Here is a 12,950-nt window from a genome sequence, read left to right on the forward strand (position 1 = left end):
CTCGTTGCTATCAGACTTTATTTTATAAGATAAGATAAGATTTGGGATATCTTGAGATTGTTAGAAGGAAGTAAGTCTATCGTGATGTTTGGCTTATGCAAAGAGGTGCAACGTCAAAACTTTGTCTAACTAAAGCAAGTTTAGAAATGTTTTAGTTGTTAAGAGGATTCATATTCAGCGCTTAATTAAGCTCAAACGTCGAAAAAAAATCTGTATGGAACCGTCCAGATCTATCACGTTTCTAATTTCAGTTGCTCTCACAACATTCGACCATTGCTATGTACTGTTGTTTTTATTATTATTATTATTTACTCACCGATTCAATGATTTGTTTGATGTATCAATTTACTAGAATTTGAAAGCGTCAACACAAGAGTAGGCCTACTTATTTTTTTTTCAAAATATTATCCCACAAGGTCCTGCTTTGGTTCACTGTCATGCTGGTAACCTGTTTCACTATGACATTACTTGCTGTTCTAAATGTAGACAGGGCCAATGACACTAGATGGAATAATCTGCCTACTGTGCAGCTGAACATTCTGGGATCACAAAAATCTCACCAGAAATACGAGGAGGCACAAAACATCAGTGCAAAGACCTCAGCCCCGTTGATGCCAAAAATGGTAATGATCGAACCACGATAGACGAAATATATATTGTTGTAATTCTGCTCTCGCGCCAAACTTATGGTGCGCATCTGAGCACTACTAAACACTAGTAGTACAAGACATGTTTAGACAGGAAGAATGACTGATGTGGATCCGGCTGCAGTGATCTGCAAGTGATTGAGGTCTGGAATGTCTTGACTCGAGGGAACGTCCTTTGTGCTATTTATAAACTGTGTTGAGGACCTGGGGCGGCACGGGGAAGTGTTCCGGTGGTCTCTATCGTTAGTTAGGTAGAAAAGGAATGGTGTCACTTGAGATAGGACATTCTGAGACTTGATGGCTGAAGTCCATACCTGTTAGTGTTTGTAGTGTAAATAAATACCTAGTTTATTGTTATTTACTGCCTTTAGTTAAGTGCCTACCTTAGAGTTACAACAATATATATATATATTGTTACGAATCTCACTATCCAGGCTCTCTGCAAACTGCACCATACACCACCAACTTAAAGAACTTGACAAGTCAGGGCTCCAAAATAACGTAAAGGTTTAATGTCCGTAAATAACAGCCAATACTGTACAATTGGCAGCACGTACACTGTACAAATATCTCTCCGATAACACCGTTCCGCCGTATCAACTCTTGCACTGGCCTCTCCGTCTCGTTCCGGGCTTGCACTGGGTTTAACAGTTCAGGACTGACTTCACACACTAGGCTCGTTGTGTCGGACTCGATCGCAGACCAAGATCAAGACGCCAGTCGTCTCAACTGTACTTGACAGTACTCCGCACTGAACCGTCGTAATGCTCCGTACAGAACCACACCGCTGAATTGTGCTGTAGTCGACCAGACTGTAGTGAAACGGGCTCTGAACCCCTGCCGTAAAACCGTCTTCACTGCGACACCTCCGCTCTTATATAGGGTCCCTACTGGCCTTCTCGAACCGGACAGATGGCCGCTCGACGTTTCTAGGTGGTCAGATGACTACAACTCTCGTGACGCCCCTGAGCTCTGTTCACAATGGCGATCCTTCCCGAACCATCTTGTTGACACTCGTCTCGGCCGACCGTGGTAACTCGTCACGGTTGACCGCTCGTCTAGCGCTGGCCTGGGGCGATTTGCGTCGGCAGACTACACACACACCACTACCCCCATTTGTGCCACCACCAGGTTTATAACAATATATATATATATATATATATATATATATATATATATATATTAGGGGTGCACCGGATAGTACTTTTAGATATCCGGCCGGGGCCGGATATGACCGGATAGTAAAATTTGATATTCGGCCGGGGCCGGAGCCGGAGCCGGATACCTAAGTGTCTTGTTAATAGCTTGTGTTGCTGAACATTTTACGAAACTGTTAAATAACATTCCTATATTGGTTGGTTTTATTTTTTTTCCTTTTATATACGTTATTGTTTTAAACTCTGTTACTGATTGATTTATTCAAGCTTAACAGTATTTCTGAAAATCTGTATAGCATGAGTGTGTATGTGTGTACGATGCCACCTACTGTAAAGGATGTGTGTAGGAAGGTCAATGTAAATAATGTTAGTATAAATTTAACTAGTTACTAATGTAAATCTCTTAAGTAAAGTGCAATCTGCCTTGTATAGTGGTCGGATGTGTGTGTTCATGAATTTCAGACCAACAACCTGGTCAGATATACCATAAGAAAGCCTTCAGGACAGAAGACTTTAAAGTAAAGTAGCAATTATACATAAAACACTGAACCATAATCTTCAAATACAAAATTTAATAAAATACTCTGAAAGACACAAAGATAAAGGCACATTCCTCGTCCCATATGCTAGGACAAATTTGTACAAATATTCCTTCTTCCCTAGTGCTATTAGAGCATGGAATGGGTTGCCTGAGCTAGCCACAAAACCAGTGACTTGGCAGAATTTAAGTCATTGGTTAATATGCACGACTAAATGCATGACGCGTAGGACGTAATCATCTTCTTTTTTGAAGTAACGTTTGTATTATATAAGATAAGATAAGATATACCTAGTGAGCCTACACATGTAGTCCTAGTGTAGTGTGTAGTTGTTTGTGTCAACCATCAAGCATTGTTTTTTCCTTGAGCATACGCACGCAATAGAGTTGGGTGTCAGTCAAAAAAAGATAACACATTGGCATGGTCAGTCAAGCATATAGATAAATTATACCCGTCCACTAGTTAGAGGTCAAGGGTTGTTTTTTTTACGCTCCAGCATATTGTTTCTTTGTTTGCTAGAGCTAACTGCGGTACTATTATTCAATTTATTTTATACAATTTTAAAATTTACTGTAAGGTTTTCCGTTATTTATTAAGCAAAAGAATTACAGAATGAAATTAGCTTTCTTTCTAAAGATTTTAATACAAGGCAAGGTGTGGCCTCTAGCCCAACCACGTGATTAAGATTTTTCTCCAAATATGCAAACTCTTTGTCCAGATACCCATGTAGATGTTTGGCTTGAAGTCCAGTCCACCCCCCCCCCCAATTAAGATTAACTACTAAGTAAACAAACATAGTTCCCTCGTATGACCTCTAGAGAGTGCTTACGTCCATCTTATCTGACTTGGGGTCACCTGTCAATCAATGAACTCAATGTGATGAACTAAACAAATAAAAAGGGGGAGGAAGTTGTTCATCTGGAAATATACCTAGTTACCTTAGAGGTGTGGCTCTTGTAGTCCAGCCCCCCCTAATAAAGATTAAATACTAAATAAACAAACACAGTTCTCTCGAAAGGTGTGACCTCTAAAGAGTGTCTATACGCTGACACCTACGTCCATCGTATTTAACTTGTAGTCACCTGCCTATAAAAAAAACTCAATGTGATGGACTAAACAAATAAAAGGGGGTGGGAGTTGTTCATCTCTACCTCTGTAGACATACCCGCACAGCTAGACAGACGTCTGGTCAGCATGAAGTAGTAGCATTGTTAACTAACCTACTCAAAGGTCAAGACAAATTGAAAAAAGTGTCAGCCATTGCTTCTCTGTATGTAAAGCGCATTTATGATGTAAAGTTTCATTTCTATTTATATTAAGTTATTAACACGCCTTGTCTTTATAATAAACGATGTTTGGTGCATATTCATAATAGCTCTATTTTTAAGCACATTATTTTGTTTTAATATAAACATTAATACATTCTACAACATACATTAATGAAACGAGGTCCACTTTATGCATATTAAATAGGTGTACTTTTTACTATCCGGTTTACTATCCGGTAGTGATATCCGACCGGAGCCGAATAGCACCGGATAGTAAAAAAATGCCGGATATTCGGCAGAAGCCGGAGCCGGAGCGACTATCCGGTGCACCCCTAATATATATATATATATATATATATATATATATATATATATATATATTGTTGTAACTCTATATGTAATATATATATATATATATGTCAGGCTCCTCCTCATTTATGAGTACCTGAAAAATAAACAAACTCAAATGGAGGTAACACCAAACTCAATGCTGGAACATGAACACCGACGATTGAAGGCAACTTTAAGTTCTGGTAAATGTAAACTAAATTCAATAACATGAAACGCTGCTAATTACATGTTGTTTCGTTTCTAGTCTAAATGATGTCGAAAGCTGATGTAATTATCTTTTATATGACAAAATAGGCGAGCTATGAAAAAGAGCCGTAACCACCATTTAGTATTTCAAAGTACCGAATTAAAAGGCAGCAAAGCTTACTAAGCATTGCTATAAATCTCGTACCGTTCTTTCGAGCTTTGCTCGTTGTAATGATGGCGTTCTTACGTTTATCGGCTATATATTATAGGAGTATAAAGAGTTTTCTCGTATACTCGTCCTCTGGCCTCGAATGTGCAGGAGATAAATGGGTAAATGGATTAAGGAACTGTGACATCTAAAAAGCAGATTTAATTGTATGATTTTAAATAAATGATTTTAGACGTTTTCCAATTTCTGGCATCTGAAAGAAAGTCAAACATTGATTAATATTCTAAAGGGCATCAGAAAATATTCCTTTGGTAAATTCAACAGCTATTTCTATTCTAATAATTAAAAACACTAACCACTACCTATTATATCTCATTTTAAGTGTGCATTTATAAGAACTTATATTGTGTATTTTATATTTTTTCAAGAAAAAATAATCATCTCCTTAAATTAATTGTAACCAATACACTATAAAACACGCAGAAAATGATATAAACACTTTGATAACATTATCTTGACAAAAAGCCTATATTTATATCACAAAAAAAACAAACAACAACATACAAACTATGTGTTTTCTCTGTCTTAAAATAAAGTGACACATATTTACTATAATAATAATGGTTCGTAAGGATTTTCTATTATCAAAATCATCTTTCCTTTGCGTTCCTCATATAAAATAAGGCTTCAGTAACAACACGCCATTCCCCATGGTCCCTTGCTAGCATTTTAATGGTCTCTCTGCTCTTTTCTTCCCTCTCGGCTTCATCTAGTTTGCTGAGTCGCCACGTTCTTTTTGGCCTTCCACTATGTAGTGTTTCTTGGGCGTTTCACTCTATAAGGCCTGCCTTAGCTCTATTGTTGATATCGTTTCTAAGGGTATGACCAGTCCATCTCCACTTCCTCTCTAAAATCTGCACCGCTATATTTTTTCTGTCCGCCCATCTCCCACAGTTTGTTGTTTTCTAATTTGTCGTACCAGTGTATTTCTCAGAAATCTGTTGATGAAGGTCTGAACATTTTGTTGTTGTTGCTTCAGTTGTTCTGCGTGTTTCAGAACCATACAGTAAGACAGTCTTGACATAAGAGTTTAAGAATCTTATTTAAGTCTTATTAGAGACATCCAGGTTGGCATTAGATGTATAAATGTCTGACGTGCTAGATTTATATGTCATTTGATGGCTTCATCTATTCCGTCTAATACACTAACTTGGTCTATGTTCTGAGAATCCAGTTCTATATCCCCAATTGGTTTGTTTTTACTTTAAATATTTTTTGTGTTGTTTTATTTTGAGGCCTACTCTTTTTCCTACTTCACTTAAAGCTGTGACCTTTTCTTGCATATCCTGTAGTCTGTGTGATAATACGACTATGTCATCAGCGAATTCCAGATCGTCCAGCTTTTGTGTCTAAGTCCATTTGACACCTTTCGCTGAATTAGAGTAGGCTTCATTTGTGACCCAATCCAATACTTTAGGGGGCATCAATGGTGTAAAAAGACATCCCTGTCGAATCATTTTTCAATGTAGAGAAAAGATACTTTTTTTTCAGAGTATTCAAAGACTTATTTTACTCATGCATAGCTTTTATATAGCGCAACTTTTATGCTTATAGCATGCTCTGAGCGTGAGTCATATTTCTTTTGTTGATCAGTATGGGAGGGGTATCTATAGGCGCTCAAAAACACAACTCTGCTCGAGTCAGGTGTCGAGCCTCGAGCCCGGTTGATAGGTAGCCAAGCAACAGAATCACATCATTATCTGTTCTCTCTTTCTCAAACAAAATGTATCTTTCTTTTTAATTATGTATCAAATGATAATACATAGTAAGCTCTATGCATAACTATCAAAATAGTCCACATTATCATTTTAAAGAATAAAAATTTGTGTAGCTTATAATGAGATTGTTAACAAGAACTATTTTTAACTCTAGGCAAATACGCCTGCTTGCCGCTCGGTCTAGTAGAGGTCCAAGTCAATGTCTATCTAAAGCACATCTATTTCAAGTGTGTCTGACACTCCAGATGCAAGGACTAGAATACATGGCTGAAATCCGAGCAAATCCGGAACCTCCGACATTTTCACATGTTTTATCAAGCTAATCATGTTGGACTCGTCATTAGTGTAATGGTCCCTTCAGGAACGAAACATGGATTTTCGACACGGACGTGGAAGTTCTCTTTCCACCTCCCACTGTGCAATGGAAAAGCTCTTTTGTTATTCATTGAGTCTAATCATTTCCTCTAGCGATCGTTTCCACCCTAGTGCCACGTTGAGGCAGAATAGCGTACCCATTATATGGTGTATATGAATTTAAAGTGAAAGAAAAAATGATAACCTAAAATTTGCAAGCCCTACCTTTTGAGAGCACATAAAATCCCTGAGGTATCCTGGTTTTAAGCATGTGTGTTGGCATATCGGTCCTTTTCGAATGTGCTTTAATGACCCCCCGCCCCTAAGAAATAATTTCTGTAAATAGCTCTGGGTAAACGACAATGAACTAGGTAACAAACAAACTGCTTTCAGAAATAACTCTTTTGAGTAACGTAATGTAAAGATTTGGGAATTCCCGAATAAACATAAAAAAAAATAAAAAAAAAATATTTTACTAATAGACTACCTACAAATTTAAATATTCAAAAACTCTTTAGACCATTTTGAGAACTAATATCAAATGCTTACATTTGAATATAAATTTACATACATATACATCGGAATTTAATGTACACAAACCAGGTATTAATATGCAAAAAAAAAATAATTAAAGCTAACATTGAAATAGAATAATTTTTTTTTTAACAAAAAACTTGCTGGTATATAGAGGAGCATGTTACTGAGTTTTAAAGGATTTCAACCAGACAAAAGTATTCCAATGTTTTACTTTGAATGACAGCATTTTCAGATGAGGTTATGAAACCAAGCAGGCTTCATACAACAATATCCAAAAATATTTTTTTAATATAAAGAAATAATTGTAAGATTATTCACAAACAATTATAAAAATCTATTATTTAAACAATATTTAAAACAAAATATTGGCAAAGCAGGATATGTTTAAGTAGCCTCTTGTAAAAATGCATATTCTTTTTCTTAAGCGTATCTGCGACACAAAAAGACATTTTTTGTTAGTGATGAAACATAATTTCAAAATTGCCTAATTTTGTAGCTTATGACAACATATAGGGAACCATCAGTGGTTTGTTATATAGAGTAAAGCATAAGAATAAAGAAAAATTATATCCACTATTCACCACGTGAGTTATAAAACATAGGCAACATCCTGTTAAAATTTCAGTCCACAATTTCATTTCATTTTGACTCTAATTATAAAAATTTTAGATAAATTACAAGCCAATGTCGATAATAATCTGATCTGGCAACAGTTTTGTGAAATAAATGATGAGAAAGATGTTAGACCATTCTTCTAAACTGAAGTTCACTGTATTTTAAAAAGGGTTTTGTTATAGCTCGTTTTGTTAAGCTCTTAAAGACAATTTCGGATTATTTTTAGTTTTTTTAGAAACAGGAAGATTTATAGGTTGGCGATGATACAAAGCAGGCAAAAAAATTGTTTTACATGGTAAGCATCTAACGCAAATTAATGAAACAAACTCTGACTGCAAGAACAGAATTTGTACTTCATTGATTTTATTATTTTGTCTTTTATCGAGATATTGAATTTATTCCGTAATAATAATGTTTATTTAATATATAAAGCAGAAAGTAAGGCGTATGTATGAATGTATGTATGTCCCCGCATAGAAATCAAAACCGTTTCACCAATCATGATAAAACTTGGCAAAAATGTTACTTGGGTACTAACTTAGACCGTTGTTAGTGTATTGTAGCCCTAAAACTAACTTAAGACACTCAAAAAAAAGTTGTCCAACTCTATAAAAGTATTGTATCTTATAAATCTAGGCCATGTTTAAATGCTGTGTCTAAAAGGAGAGGTTAAAATCGGCTTTTTCGAAATAAAGTTTATATATATATATATATATATATATATATATATATATATATATATATACTTACATATATACAAACAAGATTTGCTCGCTTAGGAGTATAGGATTATTTACGCCTGTACAGTGTGGGAAATGTCTTTAGAGAATATTAGAATATCTTTAATTAAAAAAAACGAATGTACTCTTCATTTGTTGTGTGTGTTCGGTATTAAAAAACGATGATCTTTTTTTCAGCGAGAGTTCAAAAAATTGTCTGCTTATTAAATCATATTAAGAGAGACTGTAATGATATTTGCTTCGCTCAGAAAGTATATCCTGTCATTATCTGTGAGATTACTTTTGATGGAAAAAATGTAAGTGTTTGTGTGTCCGCGTGTCATTGATTCTAATAATATTACATTTTCTTCAAAGCATGAGTAGGATCACTGATAGCACAACCTGACCACACTGCCTTGGGCTTTTTGGAATCGGTAGGATGAATGACAACGAATAAAGTCTGATAAAAACATACTTCAGGGCAAAATCATATGTCTCATTGAGTGATCCTAGGTCTGGACACTGGCACCAGCTGGACATGATTTTAACAGTAGACAGACCCAAGGGCCGCCCAAGATTAACTTACGGAAATGTCTGCAAGCGAGATAGATAGATAGATAGATAGATAGATAGATAGATAGATAGATAGATAGATAGATGTAATATTACTCATTGTGTTTAATTTCTATCTTCCAATAGATCCTGTGTATTATCATCATTTTGAAACTAATGAGCCTTTCTATTACAACACACAGTGTAAGGTTACGGTAGCAGACCTGACACCTGGTTATTTTAACATTGTTGTCAGTATCTACCTTAACGTCACAGGTAGTGAATGACAAAATATATTCAGTGAAAGAACATTTTATCTACAGTAAGTATCATTTCAACTTAATACATTACGCCTAATACTTTTTAGCGACCCCCGAAAGGGGAAAAGACGCTATTATTTTTTTTTTCAAGGAATGTCTGTCTGTCCGTCCGTCCGTCCCGTTAAGATCCCGTTTAGTAAATTAGAAAATGTAGTGAAAATCCGACATTATAATATTTTAGTCCATTCAAAGTTCTGATGCAACGGCTACTTTTTTCTTTTCTAAAAGCGAAAAATCTAATTTTTAAAATCACTTATCAAGCAGTTATTTCATAAGAAAAAACACTTTTACAACTTTTCACTATTAATAGTAACAAACACGGGAGGCTTTTTAGTTAGGGTGATTACTATTTTTCATTTTTTAACACATTTATGCAAATAGTTTTAGATTTTGTCAAAAAAAACACCTTTTTTTACAATAGTATTGCTGAGTTATGTGAGTTCTGTCATACTAACTACTACAGTTACCAAAAAAAAATGTTTTTTTTTTATAACAAAAAGTCTATTTACTATGCATATAAGTGGAACATAAGTTAAAACAACAATTAATAAGTAGTTTTTCATATTATAGCGTGAACTGTAGAGCTATAATATCACCATGGAACACTAAACTAGAGGAATTTTTTTTACGAATTTTTTTTTTGACGCTTTGAATAAGAGAACGACCCTTTACAAAACAATTAGATCAATTAGATACTCATAATAAGACATTAGTTAGACTAGGTTCATATGTAACTTCACATTCACTTTCAGTTATCCCTTGGTCTGCTGGACCGTTGGGCACCACACAGAATCTGACATCCTTCTTTCTTCATTCTTTTCTGTCATTTGTCTTTGATCGAATTTCATTCTAATGTTCTTTCTGAAAATATTGAAACCGGCTTTTTTACCTGCCTGAGTGGACCAATTTGGGGACCAATTTTGAGTTTATATTTCCACACAAACTGTCTTTTTATCGTTTGTTAAAAGTAGCATTCTCTTAACTAAGAAATCTTAATACAGGCAACATGAATAAATTCCATTCTTGACAGACAGTGCATGTTTAAAACAAAAGTTGCTTGACAAAAGTTCTTAACCTTCAAACGCAGCACTTAATAGATTCAAATTTTAGTTAATAATAATAATAATAATAACCTTAACATTCCTAACAAGATTATCGTTGCCTGCTGAAGCCGGTATGGCTGCAGACATGCCACATCACCAGGAAACTCCTCAGTGGAAAATGAATAGGGAATACAATGAATTGTGTTTCTCTTTAGCTGAAATTGACCCTACCAGTGCCAAAGAATGAAAATTTAATTCATTTCCAAATTATAATAATACAAATTTCTTATCCATAAGGACATTTGCCTTACAATTAAGTGTGTTCCTTTTTAATGTTAATGTGTTATGTAGGTGAAAGTTTAATATGGCCATATATTTAAATTTTCTGACTATTTTTCGTGAAATTTATGTTTCAGTTTTCTTGACGCACTGAGGAGTAAGTAAATGTTGTTTTTTCTAACAGCCTATTTGTTTTTATTGTCGAAAAATAGAAAGTTCTAACAATACAAATGTGACTTCCACTGAAGTGATAGAAATTCTGCCACTTTATTGTCTATATATTTTAATCGTGATACGTTTCCTAATGATGATAATTAGACGTTCTCGCAGAGGTAAGTATTAGTAGTCTTATTGTTTGACATTAAAATACAATTAAGTTTTCAAAAAAATGTTTAAACCGATTTTGGTTTTACAGAGACAGAAGAGATATATTTTAAATACAACTTTTTATAAATTTTGATATTTGTGTTTTTAGCGGCCCCCGAAAAGGGAAAAGACGCTATTGGTTTTGTCTTTAATGTCTGTCCGTCCATAAATAAAAATAAAAAATATAATTATGTGGATCTACATCAGTTTCAATATATGTGGATTTATGTTCCCTAATGAAGTGTTTGATTTCACTGTTATTAAAAAAAAAAGGAAAAGTTTTCCATTTCTTACCGTAATTTCTTTATATTTCTAAATACTTTGTTGTTTATGTAATTAGAATACGGGAAAGATTCATATAATTCTGGGTTGAATTTCAGATGTGTTATAATTATTTTCAACGTGTCTTAATTTTTATTAGCGGCCCCGAAAGGGGAAAAGACACTATTAGTTTTGTGTGAAATGACTGTCCGTCCATCCCGTTTAGATCTCGTAAACTAAAAAAAGATAATGAAATTACGACATCATAATATTTTAGACCATTAAAAATTCTTATGCAATGTTTACTTTTTTCTTTTCTGAAAGCAAAATATCTAATTTTTTAAATCACTTATGCAAGCATTTTTTTCATAAAAATGCACCACTTTTAGTACTATTCACTGTTAATAGTAACCAACACAATAAGCCTCTTAATAGAGGGAGCAAGGCAAACGCAGACATTTTTTTATTTTTAAAAATGTATTGTTATGTGTTTGTATAAGTGATAACTATTAACCAATTAGCATGTGTATGTATTTAATACATTATTTATTTGCTTTAAAATTATAATACTAAAAATTACCTATTAATTTTTTTTTCAACAAGAAAGACAATTTAGGACTGGAAGATGCAAGGTGGAAATTTCTTTTGGTTATATCCCTTTGACCAAATAAATAAATTTTCTAAACAGGACATAAATTCACGATAATGGACCAAATGGACTACGAAATTGTTAAAAAAAACAACACTATTTCAATATGAACTAGATTGATTTATAAAATATTTTTTAACTAATAAATTTATTCTTAAAATGAATTATATTCAAGATTGTAATAATTTTTAAGCTCTTCATGCATATAATTACTTACAACTCTGTACTTTTATATAAACCAATTTTTTTCATTATATGTAAATTTTTGTAACTCTAGCAGAACCCAGAGAATTCCTAATGATATAGGATGGAGGTCTTTTGTCTTAGGCTCCCAATAGCAAAATTGTTGCAATAATAATAATAATAATAATAGTAAAAATGAATATTTATTTTGAGGTAAATTTTCAATAAATTTGTGGATGAATTTTGTCATTATTTTTTGGACCTTTGTTGTCATCACTTTCTGGACCTTTGCTGTCATCATTTTATGGAACTTTGCTGTCATCATTTTATGGACCTTTGCTGTCATCATTTTCTGGACCTTTGCTGTCATCAATTTATGGACCTTTGCTGTAATCAATTTATGGACCTTTGCTGTCATCATTTTCTGGACCTTTGCTGTCATCAATTTATGGACCTTTGCTGTAATCAATTTATGGACCTTTGCTGTCATCAATTTGTGGACCTTTGCTGTCATTAATTTATGGACCTTTTCTGTCATTAATTTATGGACCTTTGCTGTCATTAATTTATGGACCTTTGCTGTCAAAATTTTATAGACTTTTGCTGTCATCAATTTATGGACCTTTGCTGTCATCAATTTATGGACCTTTGCTGTCATCAATTTATGGACCTTTGCTGTCATCATTTTATAGACTTTTGCTGTCATCAATTTATGGACCTTTGCTGTCATCATTTTATGGACCTTTGCTGTCATCATTTTATGGACCTTTGCTGTCGTTAATTTATGGACCTTTGCTGTCATCATTTTCTGGACCTTTGCTGTCATCAATTTATGGACCTTTGCTGTCATCAATTTATGGACCTTTGCTGTCATCAATTTATAGACTTTGGGTGCAGCTAAAGATTTAAAATATATAGTACATTTTAATATGTGTTTCCTTAGTGTAGTGGTTATCACATCTGCCCAACAAGCAGAA

The sequence above is a fragment of the Biomphalaria glabrata genome, chromosome 14 (assembly GCF_947242115.1).
Source record: "Biomphalaria glabrata chromosome 14, xgBioGlab47.1, whole genome shotgun sequence".
In the NCBI taxonomy this organism is placed as follows: Eukaryota; Metazoa; Mollusca; class Gastropoda; family Planorbidae; genus Biomphalaria; species Biomphalaria glabrata.